Genomic DNA, 17318 nt, shown 5'->3' with positions numbered 1-17318 from the left:
AGACTGACCAAGGTGGGGGAGGGGTACGGCTTTGTAAGCTTCAGCCATGTTAGTGTAGACTTTGTCCAGTGTCTTGTCTACTCTAGTGGGGAAGGATACATGTTGGTGGAATTTGGTCATTTCTGAGCACTTGGTCTGTCGTCTAATATCAACTTACAGTTCGAATGGACATCCAGGTGCTCGTACAATGTTGTGACAGAGTACCTGCCTCCAACACCACCTCAAGCAGTGGGTCCCAGACTGCAGCCATCACTGCTGAAAGATTCTTCCTGAAAGATCATCCTCTAAATCTCATGGTCCCCACATTAAATCCATGCCCCCTGGTGTTAACCACCTCTACTATGAAGAACTATATTTTCCATTAACCTTACTTTTCTCATAGTATTCTGTACCTCTATTAGATCACTGCATGTCTGGCCCAGATTCAAGGACGATGACTTAAATCACTCCAGTCTCTGCTGATACTTGAAATATTCATTTCTATGCGCAGCCTTGCGAATGCAGCACCGGAGACACGGGTTCGATCCTGACTCCGGGCGCTGTCTGTACAGAGGTTGTAAGTTCTCCCCATGGCCTGCGTGGGTTTTCTCCGAGATCTTCGGTTTCCTCCCAGACTCCAAAGACGTACATGTATGTAGGTTAATTGACTTGGTAAATGTAAAATTCGTTCCTAGCAGTTCTAGGATAGTGTTAAATGTGCGGGGATCGCTGGTAGGCGCGGACCCGGTGGGCAGGAAGGGCCTGTTTCCGCGCTGTATCTCTAACTAAACTTAAACAAATTGGCAACAAGGCCTCCCTGTACTTGCATTCTGTGCTGCAGCTGATGTCACGAATGCTAAATGTCGTCTTCGTGTGTGCTGCTGACTTTAGGGATCTCAGTGTTTCTCAGTGGTCTCTAGACCGTTGTAATTCATGGTGAATATCCTGGCTTTATTTATCCCTCCAAGTTGAGGTCTGTTGTATGATTTTATCCATCTGTGTGCACAACAAAGTGTTTCATTGTACCTTGGTACTTGTGACAATAAAGTATTATGAAATATTTAGATTGAAGAGTGATCTTAGGGATGTATAAAATCATGGGGCGAGGGGTAAATAAATAGGGTGTTAGCACAGGTATTCTTTCCTCAGAGAATAAGAATCTTAAGGGCTTTAGTTGAGAGGGGAACAATTTAATAGGATCCCCAGGGTTAACATCTTCACACAGTGGTGGGTATATGGAACTTCGGGCCAACTTGCCCACACGGCTGAAACACCTCCTAGCTGCACTAGTCTCACCTGCCCGCGTTTGCCACACATCCCTCTAAACCTGTTCATTCCATCGACCTGTCTAACTGTTTCTTAAGCGTTAGGATAGTTCCTGCCTCAACTATGTCCTCTGGAAGCTTGTTCCATACACCCATCACCCTTTGTGTGAAAAAGTTACCCGTCGGATTCCTGTTAAATCTTTGCCTCAAAATACATTTGGACAGAGTGGTTTAGAGAGATGAAATGTCTAGATGGGACTAGATTCGATGGGTAATTTTAGTTAGGTTGGGTCAATTGGCTTAGCTTGCTCTATTTCTAAAATTACCATTAACTTCCACTTCCTCAGAATGTCAGCTCAGATTGCTGCCGGCTATTCCCAACTAGTGGTTTTCTCAATTTGAAATTGCTCTGCAACTGCAATTTATGTTTTTTTCAGGTGGGAAATTAACTAAAGTGGGCAAGGTCCTCAAAAGACTTTGGCCAGGCACCTCATCAAAGAACGATGGTCAGAATACAAGAACAACGACAGAAAAGCAAAGTCGGATTGAAAGCAGAACTTCAATGGAATGTGAACCCGCCGAAGAGGAAAGAGAACAATGTCAGTCCCGAGAAAGAGGAATAGGAGACGTGGTTCACGCCCCTGGAACTGAATCAAGTGACAAAATCCTTCATGACCGAGATTTATCAAACAAGGAATCATCGAGTCCCCTCCAAGGAGCAGGTGAGTGAAATGGGAGGGGAGTGGATGCTGCAGAATGGTGGAGACTAGGGACAGAGCAGAAAAATAAAAACTGGTTAGGGCGAGGGGTAATGGGATGGTTTTTCTGACAAGGTTCTTGACCAATAGTATTCTGCAAGGATCAGTTCTGGAACTTCTGCAATTTCTATGCAATGCCATGATTTGGACAAAAACGTCGGTGGTCAAGTTAGTAAGTTAAAAAACAATAGAAATATTTGCAGAATTGTGGATCATTGCAGAATTGTGGTTCTGGTGAGAGGAATGTTTTAAGGGGACAGGCTGGACTTTTTTTTAGGCAAACTTTGGTAGGTTCCTGGAACTTCCTTGCTGAGGAGTTGGTGGAAACACTATTTAGATTAACGCATGACTGACAGTCAGGGAACAGAGCGATCCCTTCCGCGAGCAGGTTGAAGGGATTAGTTCAAATTGGCATGATAATGTTGGTGCATATATGGGGATTGAAGGGCCAGTTCCCGTGCTGCACTATTTTATGTACTATGTGTCATCTCCAGGTTTGGCTTAATTAATCCAAATCATAGTCATAGACTCATACAGCAAGGAAACAGCATCCTCGGCCCAAGATGCCCCATCTACACTGGTAGATAACATATGCCCCATTATGCCTGTCTGATTTCCTCCTTTAGTATGCTCCTCAATTCCCGAATCTCCTCTGGGAATAGACTTGATCCCACGTTCCTATATCGATCCCAAGCTGCCTCTATTTTCCTGACCAGAGCCTCAAATTCTCTCATCATTCAAGCTTACTTACTCCCACTTGTCCTGCCGTTCTCTTTAATATGAGCATGCATGCCTTGAACTTGTCACCACATTTTTCAAAGCATCCCAATTTCCGGATGTTCCTTTGACAGCAAATATTTGGAAATTAGAAGTATTTTTAGAAAGTTGAAATCTCCCACAATGACTACCTTGTTAGCCTATAGCTACGCACAATCTATTGGCAATAGTGCTCCTCCAATTACTGCTGACTACCCCACCTCCCCCCACAACTGACGCACCAACAAGGTGATCAGCATGTTTTATTTAATAGCTCCACCCATACAGACTTACTTGAACAAACCATCAGTCATGTCATCTTGTCTACTGCTGTAACATTCTTCCTAATCAATAAAGCATCACCCCGTCCTCTTTCACCCTCATCTCACTCGCTCCTGCAGCATCTATATCCTGGAACATTAAGATGCCAGTCCTGTCCCTCTCAGCCCTTCCTTGCTTGCTGTCATGCCTCTACTATGCACTGAACTTTCGCTAATCACAATCCATCCTGGCCTCCATCTTCTCATCTGCCTCAGTCATGTATTGGAACCTACCCTTCAACCATTATAGTTACAATCCACCCACATACCAGTAGCAAACCTGCCGGCCAGGATGTGTAAGAAGGAGCTGCAGATGCTGGTATAAACCAAAGATCGACACAAAGCTGGAGTTTCTCAGCGAGACAGTCAGCATCTCTGGAGAGAAAGAATGGGTGATGTTTTGGGTCGAAACACATCTTCAGTCTGGTTAGGGATAAGGGAAATAGTCGGTGATGGGGAGAGTGGACTGGAAGCTGCCCAAGTGAAATATGAGATGCTGTTCCTCCAATTTGCGTTTAGCTTCACTTTCACAATGGAGGAGACCGAGGACAGAAAGGTCTGTGTAGGAATGGGAGGGGAATTAAAGGGCCCAGCAACCGGGAGATCAGGTAGTTTCAAGCGGGCTGAGCGAAAGTGTTCGGCGAAACTATCGTCCGGACTGCGTTTGGTGTCGCCGATGTGTAAAAGCCCTGTCCCACCTGGACGTCATTTTGGCGTCATTTACGCGACATCAAGTGATGCGCGCATGGTGCGTGGTGACATCGGCAGTGACGCGCGGTCGGGTGACCCGCAAATGTCGACCAAGTGGGACAGTCCCTTTAGAGTCGACATCTTGAACAATGGATACAGTAGATGATGTTGGAGGAGGTGCAAGTTAACCTCTGGCTAACCTGAAAGGACTGTCGGGGTCCCTGGACAGAGTCGAGCGGGGAGGTATAGGGACAGGTGTTGCGTCTTCTACGGTTGCATGGGAGGGTACCTGGGGAGGGTTTTGTTTGGGTGGTAATGGATGAGTTAAGCATGGAGTTGGAGGGAACGGTCTCTGCGGTAGACGGCAAGAGGTGGAGATGGGAACATGTGGCTCGTGGTGGAAAATCTGGAGCATTATGTGTTGTATGCGACGGTTGATGGGGTGGAAGGTAAGGACGAGGGGGACCCTGTCTTACTTGTGACGAATGGAAGGGGCAATGGCGAAGCTGGGGGTAACCAGGAGACACGAGTGAAGGCCTCTTCTATGATGGGAGAGGAGAACCCCCGTTCCCTAAAGAATGATGACATCTCGGATGTTCTAGCATGGAATACCTCATCTTGGGCGCAGACGGAGAATTTGGAAGTAGGGGATAGAGTCTTTGCAGGAAGCAGGGTGAGAAAAAGTGCAGTCAATAGTCTATTTCTTGTGATGGAGACAGTGGGAGCTGCCGCTCAGAATATTGGTATTCCCCTCAGTTTCAGGTGCAACTCATCCCTCTTGTACAGGTCACGTCTGTCCCAGAAGAAGTCCCAGTGGTACAAAAGTATACATCCCTGCCCCTTGTACCAGCTCCTTTGCCACGCATTCACCTGTCTTTCTTTCCCTGTTCCTACACTCACTAGCACGTAGCACAAGGAGCACTACGGAGTTCACTGCCCTGTTATTTTACAATTTCCTAACGTCCTATGTCATTTGTGCCAACATGCACAGCAACTTCTGGCTCATTCTCCCCCTTGAGAATATCAAGTAGCCGCTCCGAGTCATCCTGGACCCTGGCACCATAAAGCAACGCACAATCCTGCAGTCTCGATTGTTTCCACACAATCTCCTGTCCACCACCCTCCCCTCTCCCTAACAGATGTGTATCCTACCACTATGGCTTTGCCAGGCATGGAGTCTCATCCTGCCTGATACTACTGCTCTTCCCTGACTGGTCATTCCCTAATAGTCTCCAAAACTGCGACCTGTTCGGAAAGGAAATGGCCACAAAGAATGGTCACCTACACCCTTTGCCGACTAGAGGTTGTGGTGGTCACCCACATCCTTTCATCCTGGTTTTTGGTCGTGACCACCTTGCTGTTGGTTTTGTCCAAAGGGTTTCTCGGATGATCTCTAGGTCATCCATCTGCATCTCCAATTCCCAAACACGGAGCTGCTCCTGGACACATTCCCAACGGGTTTAGTCACCAGGGAGACCAGCAGTTGCTCCAACGTTGCACCATTTCTCCTGTCTCTTGACGGCACTGAAATAAGATCCATCAAGCTCAACAGGCTGCACGACTGTACCTTTATCTCCTGCCCCCTTTCCTCGGACTCCTTGCCGAAGACTCACACTTGCCCTGTACACAGCACTTTACCTCTACACAGTTTCTCTATTAATACAACTACCCCCGACAGGTCGCTTCACTGCATCTTGCCGTTTTATTAGTTGCTCAATCAGCCAATTACGATGCTTCAAACAATCCATGCGCCATATATTCAAGTGCCCTGCTAAACTGTGAAGTCCTTTTATCCGCGTGGTTAATGTAGGCTGTAAAATAGGGAGACCCAGCACTGGCCTTTGCAGCATCCGTCTAGTTGTTGACCCATGTATCCAAGTGAATGGGCTGCCAGACAAGTGGTCAGTGTTATCCTGGATGGTGTAGGAGCTGCAACATCTCTTGACGTGTCCCTTGTGGTCCATGTGGAAAGGTTTGAATGTGAAGAAGCGAGTCGCTCAGTGCAAGATTTCAATACTGTTATACCACCAGGCCACAGGATGGAAATGGCTGATTCAGTTTAGTTTCTGGTTCAATGTTGACATTCCACGTCCCTCCCCCTCCCCCAAAATCTACCCTCTCCCACCCCCAACACCGGGAGATTGATCGTGGTGGATAGTGGTTCACGGTTCACGGCAATCTTTTCATTCTTGTCTCAATTACTGTCCAATCCCACTATTATTATTCGGTTTACTGCAGAGCAGCAGAATAGTAAGATTAAACGAGAAATTACCAGTTTGAGGTTTGATCTTTATTTTATGAGGAGGAACGTTGAGGGAATACGTGAAGAACCCCGCTAGGACGCATGCGTGCCATTCTTCAAAGGAGCGGTGTGAGATCACAGATAACTATAATGACTAAACATAGTAAAATTAGAAAAGAGATACCAGTTCAAGATATGATCAATGGTGGGAGCGGAGGGCACGTGTTCCCTCAACGTTGCTCCTCATAAAATAAAGATCAAATCTCAAACTGGTAAGTTCTCGTTTAATCTTACTATTTTACTTCGGAGTCACGTGAGTGACTACGTGAAGATTTTAAAGCTCTGTGATCTTATGCCGTGGAACGAGTCCATGCTTCACATCTGCCTTGATTGTGGGGAGAATAATGTTAACAGTATTAGACATCAATACAAACTTGATGTAACGAAAAGTAATTCATTAAATCCAAAGCATAGCCCTTGTTGTGGGTAACTCATACTACAGAACTTAAAAGTGTTTCTGAAAATGTTCCTGGTTCTATGACCGGTTTATGATAAAAACGTTGGAATGTTCGTTCCGTTGACCATCCTGCAGTCCTGAGGATTTGGCCCATAGGCACATCCAGTTTTCAATACATCTCCCATTGCTGCTGATGTAGCTGCAGCCCTGGTGGAGTGAGATTTAAAAACGTTAGTGTCTACTCCTGCCTTCATTAAGACATGTTTTAGCCATCGCGAGATGGTCTGGGCTGTTACTTTTTTATGTTGCTGTTTGTGGCTAATTAACAGAGCCATTTATTTTCCTCGGATGATTCTGGTATGTTCAATGTATAGCAGTAGATGAGTTACTATACAGAGGCGTTCATCGGTCAGGTAAGCCCTGAATTCTATTATTTGCCCTGTTGTTCCCGGTCTATTTTGTTTTATTAAGTCATGTATAATAAAAGTCAGCTTCCCAGATGAAATGGTGAAGTAGTCCAGCCTTAGTTTTTGTAACGACTGGACCCTTAGTGCCGTGACCTAAGCCATCAGCATTACCATCTTCATGGTAAGTTTCTCTAGGGACAGCGCTGTAGGTGGAGACCAGTTCCTTAACATGGTCAAGACAATACTCACGTCCCAAATTTGGGTATACCTGGTTCTAGGGGAATTGGTATTAAAAATGCCCCTCATTAGTTTGATTACCAGGGGTGAGTCCCTACAGAATTAACAACGTTAGGACGATGCTGATGTCCCATATTTGGAAATACCTGGTCTTTAGGGGAATTCCCATTAAGTGTCCCTCATAAGCTTCATTACCAGGGGTGAGTGGCCCCACAGGCTGATGTTCTGTTCTCTACCATAGGTACGTAGATAGGCCACTTCTGGCACAGTTTATGTCACTAATACTAAGCCTTTGGTCATGATGTAGGTTAACAAGAAAGATTCCAAACAGGCCGGATGATGTTTTATGGTTTCAATACATCTCCCATTAGTTCATGTCTTTAGGTAGATTTTCTGTTGCCTGCTGTGATCATGTCCATAGATCTTGTCGTTTGTCCCAGATGTAATAGTGGAGCTTTCAGATTCTATTTTTAGAGATTGATATGTTCATGGTACAGGTGGTTTTCCATACTTCATCGTCTGTTTTGGATGGTGACTGCATGGTTCTAATATCATTCCCAGTACCACGGTTAGGTAGGTCAGTCGGGTACTGTTAATACTAGACGCAGAGTCTCGTTGTATTTCCTTTAGTACCCCCCTGATGAGGTTGCCAAATTGTGTTGGCATGATAGTTACATGATGTAGATATCCCTTTCACCCATGTGGTTTGATATGTGCTACCACAATAGTGTGTTAGTTTATAATCTAATAATCTATTTAATATATCCCATAGCAACTTGATTTAAGGCCATGAAAAAAGGGCACCCAACATTTCCAGGTAGTTATGCCCAGAGTTAGTAATAATGATGCCTCCTGTGTATTCCATCATCCTCCACAGCTGGAGGTGGAATAGTAGAACACCGTCCTAGTGCATAGCATCCATTTGTAGGACTACAGACTGGTTACTGACAATGATAGGATTGGAAACGATGCCCAATGTTATCTTCCACCATCGAGTTCCAATATGGCTTCTGTATGGCTTCATCGTTCTATTGAAATGATCACCATTCATTTAAACAGCTCGTATTTTGGCCCTCTGTAATTTAATGTAAGGTCTGTATTGCGTGGCTGGAAAACGCAGCCATAAGTGCCAACATGCTACTACCAGTCTGATGGATAGTTTATCCCCATGTCAATGATATACCTGTATGCCTCTGTTAAGGCTGTAACCTCTATTGGCAAAGTCACTGACATGAGAACTTTGTTAATGGTGAACCCCAAATAATCCCTTTAGTTGAAGGCTCTTATATTATTTATTTTGGATGGATAATGAATCCTAGTTCCAATAAGTGTTTAGTGGCTGTTACCGTTTGTTCAGCCAGTTCTGAAGTTCACCACAATTGGTATGTCATTACCATTGTGTGGTACCTTAGATATTTGTAAATAACCTAGGTGCTAATGTAAATACCTGAGGTAGTGCTCTATACTGCCAGCTGAGTCATCCAATTAAATTAAAATAACGTCCGTGGTTACCTGTTATGGGTACTGAAATGGTAATCATCCTTTGAATCAATGCTTGCCATGTAGTAACCTATGAACGCAATTACTTAAGAATAATAAGGAGTATATCATATTCATTATTATATATATGGTCCCTAGATAAAAGAACGTATCAGATATTAAAGTGATAAGAATAGATATTATACTTGATCTAGTCAAACCCCTCCCAGACCTGATCTAAGTTGATGCGTCAAGCACCATCTTCTATTCTGTTCAGTGTCTGTATTCCATGAAACATATTTGGTAATTTGGAGTTTAAGTCTGGATGCGAGTAAGTTCCTTTTAATTTATAAGGAACCAGACCCACTTACTTCCATGGCTACTAGTGGTACATTTATTCTCTCTGAGGACGTTTGAGGCAACGGTGTCTTGATCCGTGGTTGGTGCTGGGCGTAATGTTTTCCAACTTGATGTATCCCAAGGGTTTTCAGGGTTCAGTGGCCGTGTACACTGCACCGCGTTTGCAGCGATGCAGGTCCAAAAAGAAGAAGAAATCCTCGAGTGGGCAAGTCCCATAGCAGCACCCCATACAGGGCTGTATTTCACCTCCACTATTACAGGGAAGTGTTCGAGGAAAAGGCAGACCCATGGAGAAGGAAGCAGCACCCCTCCACAGGGCAACAATCATGCTTCTCTCTCCCCAGTAGACTCCTCCGTCAGACGAGTGCTGGGGCCCAGTCCTGGGCAAACCCTGGAACAGGTAAGCAGATGTAGAGCTGTAACTATAAGGTATGCTTTCTAAGTCACCAAATACATAGTGCATTATTGGGGTTTCCTGATAGAAATACTGGAATACTAATGTAGTGACTGAAGGATTTAGCAGTCCAAAAAAAAAATGTACTGAAAAATTCCATTCCCATCAAGGAAGTCAAACGGTAATGTCTGTTTCAGGGGAACAACAGTACAGCTGTGAGTAAAGCTAACTGGACCAGATTAGAAGCCAGCATTGATCAGCACATCATGGGGAACATGTGCTTTGACTATGTCTCTACAACGAGGGGAAACCGGCCGGGCCCGGAGTCGGCACATCATGAGAAACCTGTGCCTTGACTATGTCCTACTAATGTCCGAATGGCGGCCAATGGCACAGCAAATATTCCCAAAAAAGGGGATTCCGGTACGTGACTTCGCTCCTGTACCAGCCAAGTTGGAAGAAAATGCTGAATGGAACAGTCGTACACTCGAATTAGTCCGCATTCCAACAGCCCCCTGTGTACAGGGAGGCTAGGGTTTTTCCTGTGGCTGGATGAAACAGACTGCACCAGGAAACAACCGCGAGAAACCAGTACCGCAAGCACTGGTCCAAATTTGAGCGACTGATGGAGGGAAATACTCCAAACAAGACAGATCTGAAGAAATGTATGCAGAAGCAAGTAGGATCAACCATAAGAACCAGGGACTCACAACTAAACAAACGGCCCAAACCTTGTGGTGCCGTTGGCCTGCGGTACCCCAAAACACGGTGCAGTGCTCACGGCACTGAGTCCCCTCATACTACCGTTTAGTCTGTGGTGCTCCAACGCGGTTCAGTCCTCTCGGGGAGCTGGCCGCTCGCAACCGCAGGTAAAGTAGTTTTAAAAACGCGGTGCAGTGCTCCGCGCTGTGCCGCTCCTTCCCACGTGTCCCTGCGGTGCTCCAACGCGCTCCAGTCCAGCTCGGGGAGCTGGCCGCACGCAACCGCAGGTAAAGTAGTTAGAAACGCGGTGCAGTGCTTCCCGCACTGTGCCCCTCCTTCTCCACTTGGGCCTAGGGTGCTCCAACGCGGTCCAGTCCATCTCGGGGAGCTGGCCGCTCGCGACCCCGGCCCAGCGGCTCCAACGCGTACTCAGTGCTCTCGGGCACTGACCGCTTGCCGCTATTTTTAGTGCTGTGGAAAAAACCTCCCGCACCTTCCAGCCCCTCGGTCCCATGTAGTATAGGTCCGTGGGGCTGTAGTCCGAGTCGTCGGAAATGACTGCTCCAGAAATGCTCCACCGCTGTCGACGTCCTCCTGGAGCTGAAGTCGGCTCCGGCTCCCGTTTAAGGGAGATAGCAGGGCCCCGGCCGTTGCTGGCTGCCTGCAGTTCTGCAGACTCTCCCCAGCCAGTTTTCATCAGCCTTCTGTAGAAAAAAAGGTAAGTAAAAGAACGACGTTCCCTTACCTTACTGTTGCAGGTTCAACCCATGCCGTTTGGGAGGAACGTCCTTCCTCCAGCAATGACGAATTCGAATGCGTGTAGCGTAATGACACGCATGCGTCCTAGCGGGGTTTTTCACGTAGTCACTCACGTGACTCCGAAGTAAAATATGGTAACACCTATCCACACCACGACTGAAGTTGGAAACAGGACTGCGGCCCCAGTGACCTCAACAACAAGGATGGAGACAGGTGTGTTGCAGAATTCTTCACGATATAAATGTTGTCTTGATATATGGTTTGCATCTAACACATGGTCCACAGGTCAGAAGGATAGGGGATTAAGGAAGGGACTGAGAAAGAGAGGATGTTAACATCTGCAGGCAGTAGTTGAAAGGACAGGGGGAATGATCGTAGAGGCGATTAATCATTCTCATAGAAGATTCAGATGTGAATCAATGCAGTGACTGGGGAGAGGCTTTCTGAAAAAGTGAAGAGTAGAAGATGGTGCATGAAACGTGGCGACTCTCGTGTTTGGACTCTGTGTAGACTGCACTGTTGGAGTTATTATGGCCCAAGTTGTGCGTCAGAGTCATTGAGGCACACGGCATGGAACAAGGTTCTTCGGCCCACCTTGGACATGTCAAACAACATGGCCGATTTACTGTAGTCCCGCAAGCCTGCGTAAGGCCAATGTCCTTCTAAACCTATCCTATCCATGTACCGATATTAACATAAAATCCCCGACACCACCTGAAACCTATATCATTGTTTCTTGATTCCCCTCCTCTGGGTAAATGACTGTGTGTATCAATCTATTATATATTATAGATAGTGTATCTAATCCTCTCCTGATCCTCATGGATAGGAGGACGGTCACTGAACTTGTGTTATCGTTGTGTATAGGAGGATGGTCACTGAACTTGTGTACACATGACAAAGTATCATTGAAGCCAGGGAGCATGAGGCCACAGAGAGTGGCGCGATGGTGATGGGTGGGACACACTTGGTTGAAGGAGAGCAATTGCAATGCGTGTCCATTATCCATGAGTAAACTGGGTGGTTCATGCATGTGGAAGATAATCCTAGGAAGATTAGCTGGCATCAACTACAGTGTTGCCTCAGATGATAACTGCTTCTGCACCTCTTCATCAGTGCGTTTATCTACTGTGTTTTACTGTGATTTGTTCTCTGTCTGAACACCGGCTATGGAGGTGATCACACACTCTCCCAGTGCCTATCCTTCCCCAGTCACACACTGTCCCACCCCCCTGGGGCTCATGCTCCCTGTGTCACACGCTGTCCCACCCCCCTGGGGCCCGTGCTCCCTGTGTCACACGCTGTCCCACCCCCCTGGGGCCCGTGCTCCCTGTGTCACACGCTGTCCCACCCCTCTGGGACCCGTGCTCCCTGTGTCACACGCTGTCCCACCCCCCTGGGGCCCGTGCTCCCTGTGTCACACGCTGTCCCATCTCCCTGGGGCCCGTGCTCCCTGTGTCACACACTGTCCCATCCCCCTGGGTCCCGTGCTCCCTGTGTCACACGCTGTCCCATCCCCCTGGGGCCCATGCTCCCTGTGTCACACACTGTCCCATCCCCCTGGGGCCCGTGCTCCCTGTGTCACACCATCACATTCTCCCCCGGCCATACACTATCCAACCCTCCTCTGCTCACACGCTGCCTCGGCCTCCCCAATTCTTCAGACTGATTGTAGAATGCAGCCGTAAACTGGCAGAGAGGAGCAGCTTCACAAAGCCTGGCAAGTGAGATGGATATTATTGAGGAGGTTTTTTTTGATAGGTAGGTGGTTACAAAAAGGCTAGAGATATCAAATCCAGGTGTTTGACAGAAGGATTGAGTGTTGGAGATTGTGAAAATAAAGAAAGGAATATAGGAGGCAGTGTGGAAGTTAAAAAAAGATTTCAACTTAGAAAATGGATTGAGTGGAACTAAGACAAGCTTTAATCTCCTGCTATTAAATTGCAAAGCCAGCAAAACGCACTAACCTTAATAAACTAACACACTGTTGATGTTCCCTTTCCAATAACATAAGCGAGATAACAGCTTCATGAATGTCTCCTCGATAATATAAACATTAGACAGATTCAAAATCTTGGCACTAACCTTTGTTCTATACGATTATAATGTATGTCATCAGTAGAAAAAAACAAAATGCTTGTTCTGCAGAAATATAGCCTTCTCATATAACCATACTAGACTAAGTGGGACCCGTCGGGTCCCATGTTCACACGGGAGGGCTGGTTCACGGACGCAATATTCCACCTCTCCACCAATTCCATCTCTCCACCAATTACTTCAACCCAAACAACCATTTGCAGTGCATTTTTACTTCAACCCAAACAATCATTTGCAGTGCATTTTTACTTCAAACCAACCATATTTTCATTTTCAAACCACATTAAGGGCACTTACGGTTGAGTAGACATGTGTTCAGTGTTATTCAGAGATCAGAGAGACGTGACCACCTGGCTTCCTCCATCTTGCAGAGACTGAGTGCGGCACACCGCTTCCTGGTTTTATAGTCCCTCCCCCTCCCTCCAGCAGGGGCAGCAGAGAGAATGGCAAATTATTTTAAAACATTAATATCTCTCTGATTTCTTTATCGATGGGAAAAATCCTCTGGTCCCGGTAGGCGGAGGGGGGCTCTGAGCGAGGTGGCCAAAAAATGACAACCGTAGGTGGCGGCGTTCTCTTGGAAATCGCAGCACAGCGAGCCAAAGCAGTCAAGATCAGACTTTTAGTAATACAGATATGGCTAACCCTTCCTCTGTCAGAAGAACCTGTCAATCTTAAGAAGCAAGACGCTGTACTATGATTTGTAGATAAGGTATTGCTGAATCGTTGGTTATTGGAGTATATATATGTAATTAGATCACTGCCACTTTGTGTGGGGATGAGAACTCTGTATAGTCTGTAATCTGCATACTGTAAACAGTTTTACCACTACCGCCTGGTGAGATAAAGATTGTACTGTATGATCACTGATTTTAGAAACATAGAAACATAGAAAATAGGTGCAGGAGTAGGCCATTCGGCCTTTCGAGCCTGCACCGCCACTCAATATGTTCATGGCTGATCATCCAACTCCGTATCTTATACCTGCCTTCTCTCCATACCCCCTGATCCCTTTAGCCACAAGGGCCACATCTAACACCCTCTTAAATGTAGCCAATGAACTGGCCTCAACTACCCTCTGTGGCAGAGTTTTCCAGATATTCACCACTCTCTGTGTGAAAAATGTTTTCCTCATCTTGGTCCTAAAAGATTTGTCCCTTATCCTTGAACTGTGACCCCTTGTTCTGGACTTCCCCAACATCGGAAACAATCTTCCTGCATCTAGCCTGACCAACCCCTTAAGAATTTAGTAAGTTTCTATAAGATTCCTCCTCAATCTTCTAAATTCTAGCGAGTATAAGCCGAGTCTATCCAGTCTTTCTTCATATGAACGCCCTGACATCCCAGGAATCAGTCTGGTGAACCTTCTCTGTACTCCCTCTATGGCAATAATATTTTTCCTCAGATTAGGAGACCAAAACTGTACACAATACTCCAGGTGTGGTCTCACCATGACCATGTGCAACTGCAGTAGAACCTCCCTGCTCCTCTACTCAAATCCTTTTGCTATGAATGTTAACATACCATTCGCTTTCTTCACTGCCTGCTGCACCTGCATGCCTACCATGACACGCAGTCTCGTTGCATCTCCCCTTTTCCTAATCGGCCACCATTCAGATAATAGTCTACTTTCCTGTTTTTGCCACGAAAGTGGATAACCTCACATTTATCCACATTATACTGCTTCTTCCATGCATTTGCCCACTCACCCAGCCTATCCAATTCACCTTGCAGCCTCCTAGCATCCTCCACACAGCCAACACTGCCCCCGAACTTCGTGTCATCCGCAAACTTGGAGATGTTGCATTCAATTCCCTCGTCCAAATCATTATTATAAATTGTAAATAGCTGGGGTCCCAGCACTGAGCCTTGCGGTACCCCACTAGTCACTGCCTGCCATTGTGAAAAGGACCCGTTTACTCCTACTCTTTGCTTCCTGTCTTCCAGCCAGTTCTCTATGCACATCAATACTGAACCTGCAATACCGTGTGCTTTAAGTGTGTATACTAATCTTTATGTGGGACCTTGTCGAAAGCCTTCTGAAAGTCCAGATATAACACATACACTGGTTCTCCCTTGTCCACTCTAGTAGTTACATCCTCGAAAATTTTTATTTGCATTCTTGTCTGTTTAAAATATTGAACAGCAGGGCATGGGGAGGGTAGAAATCGGTGCAAAACAGCGGAGAGAATGGTGGGGATAATGTGGATGAGCGGTTTGGAGTGTTACTTAAAATTGGAGAATTCACTGTTCATACAATTGGATTGTAGACTAGCCAAGGGGAATTTGAGGTGCTGTTCCTCCAGTGAGCATGTGTCCAAGGACAGAGATGTTGCTCTGGGAATGGGAAGAGAGTTACAATGTTCGGGAATTGGCGAGACAAAGCACAGACTCGGCGACTGTTTTGCCGAACACTTACGCTTTTTCCGGTTGCTAAACATTTTTACTCCTCATGCAGATTTCTCCCTTCTCCCTTTCCACCTACATTAATTCATCCCACTTCACAATTTGCAACTCTTCGTTCCTTTTATTTCACACCTGTCTTTTCATCTCTGGTCTTTCTCCAATTATGCCTATCAAAAACTCAACCAGACTGGTTAAAAATGGAAAAGGAAGATTGTTTACCTTTTGATATCGGTTCGATATTATTTGCTACGTCTAAATTAAACAAAAAAATGTATAGGGAAAACCCTATAATATTTAGTGCTATACGAATTTGGAAACAACTAAAAAAGACATTAAAATTAGATAATTTATCACTTTTTCTTCCAATTGTGAATAATCCTTTGTTTAAGCCTTCATGGTTGGACAGGGGTTTTACACAATGGAAGAATTATGGAATTAAAAATATGAGACAACTTTACAAGGAAGGCACTTTTCTGACATTTCAGGAATTGCAACAGACTTATGGACTTCGAGGAAATGATTATTTCAGATATCTTCAACTTAGAGATTATGTAAAATCGAACTCCCAAAATTTTCGAATTAGAAATTCAGAAATTCTTGATGAATGTTGGAACAAACATCCTAATACAGAAAAATTAATATCTTATATATATAATATCTTATTAGACAGTGACATTCCTTCGACGGACTTACACAGACAAACATGGGAAAAAGAATTAAATCAAGTAATAACGAAAGATACTTGGGAAGAAAGTTTGCAACACATACATCAGTGTTCACTAAACCCTAGACATTCTCTAATACAATTTAAAGTAATACATAGGTTACATTATTCAAAAACAAAATTACATAAAATTGTTCAACATATCTCACCTATATGTGATAAATGTCAACATTTAGAAGCTACATTATCTCATATGTTTGCAAACTGTATAAAAATTAAAAAATTCTGGGTAAATATTTTTAGTATAATATCTAAAGTAACCAGCACACAATTGGACCCAGATCCAAAATTAATAATACTCGGAATATTAGAATTAAATCAAACACTTAGAACAACACAAAGAAACTTTATTGATTATAGTTTAATAACAGGAAAAAAATTAATTCTAAAATTTTGGAAAGGCCCTACGGCCCCCACAATCAAAATGTGGATTATAGAAATGACGGAGACCTTAAACGTGGAAAGAATCAGATTTTCCCTGTTGGACAAACAGGAATTATTCGCTGGAACATGGTCTCCTTTTATTGATTACTTAAAGGGTCAGAATGGTTCAGCACAGGAACCTGACTAGCACGCGGGCTAAAGAATGGATGAAATACTATACTCTGAAATGTACGAATATATCTCGAATGAAGTCTTTTTTATTTTAATAAATTTTTCCATTCTTCTTTAACTATCTTTTTCCTTTTTTTTTTTTTTGTTTTTTTTTTTTTTTTTTTTGTTTTTCTTCTCTTTCTTTTCTTTCTTTACTTCATCTATCTCTTTAGTTCTATCTAGTTTAAAAAAAAAAAAAGGCAAAAAGTATTGGAGACAATGTAATAATAATTGACAATTTAAAAATGTAAGACTATGTAATGATGTAATGATGTAATTAGGTTATGTACCTATCTCCAATAAAAAATATTTTCAAAAAAAAAAAAAAAAAAAAAAAAAAAAAAAAAAAACTCCCCTCACCTGTATCCACCTTACTTACCAGTCTTTGACCTGTCCCTCGTCTTGTCCACATTTCTCCCCACTCACTGCCACCACAATCAGCCTGAAGAAAGGTCCAGACTTGTAACGTCACCTATCCATATTCTCCAGAGATGATGGTTGACCCACTGAGTTCCTCCAGCACATTGTCTTATTCTGATATTCTGATTAGATCATTCTAATTAGGGGGCAGGAACAGTCAGGATGAGGGTTGCTGTTGTAGCTGGAGCCAAGGGGACTGATTCAGATGGCGTTTAGTTTCTCTCTTTGTACACACAGATCTAACGCCTACATTCTCTGAGCTCCTGACACAG

General features: G+C 44.6%; 2 long non-coding RNA genes across 2 annotated transcripts; one reads left to right on the top strand and one right to left on the bottom strand.

Moving 5' to 3' along the window:
* Positions 1-1900: 1900 nt before the first annotated feature.
* LOC116970139 lies at positions 1901-17317 on the bottom strand. The gene is made up of 3 exons (XR_004411028.1): positions 17282-17317; positions 3148-3150; positions 1901-1911 (listed from the first exon to the last, which is right to left on the bottom strand). It is a non-coding gene; the product is annotated as an uncharacterized LOC116970139 (long non-coding RNA).
* Positions 1956-10999, top strand: LOC116970140. Its single transcript, XR_004411029.1, has 3 exons — positions 1956-1966; positions 6007-6018; positions 10931-10999. It is a non-coding gene; the product is annotated as an uncharacterized LOC116970140 (long non-coding RNA).
* Position 17318: the final 1 nt, after the last annotated feature.

Source organism: Amblyraja radiata, unplaced genomic scaffold (assembly GCF_010909765.2).
Source record: "Amblyraja radiata isolate CabotCenter1 unplaced genomic scaffold, sAmbRad1.1.pri scaffold_560_ctg1, whole genome shotgun sequence".
NCBI lineage: Eukaryota > Metazoa > Chordata > Chondrichthyes > Rajiformes > Rajidae > Amblyraja > Amblyraja radiata.
The sequence above is the reverse complement of the archived record's forward strand: the minus strand, read 5'-3'. Positions and strand labels throughout refer to the sequence as shown.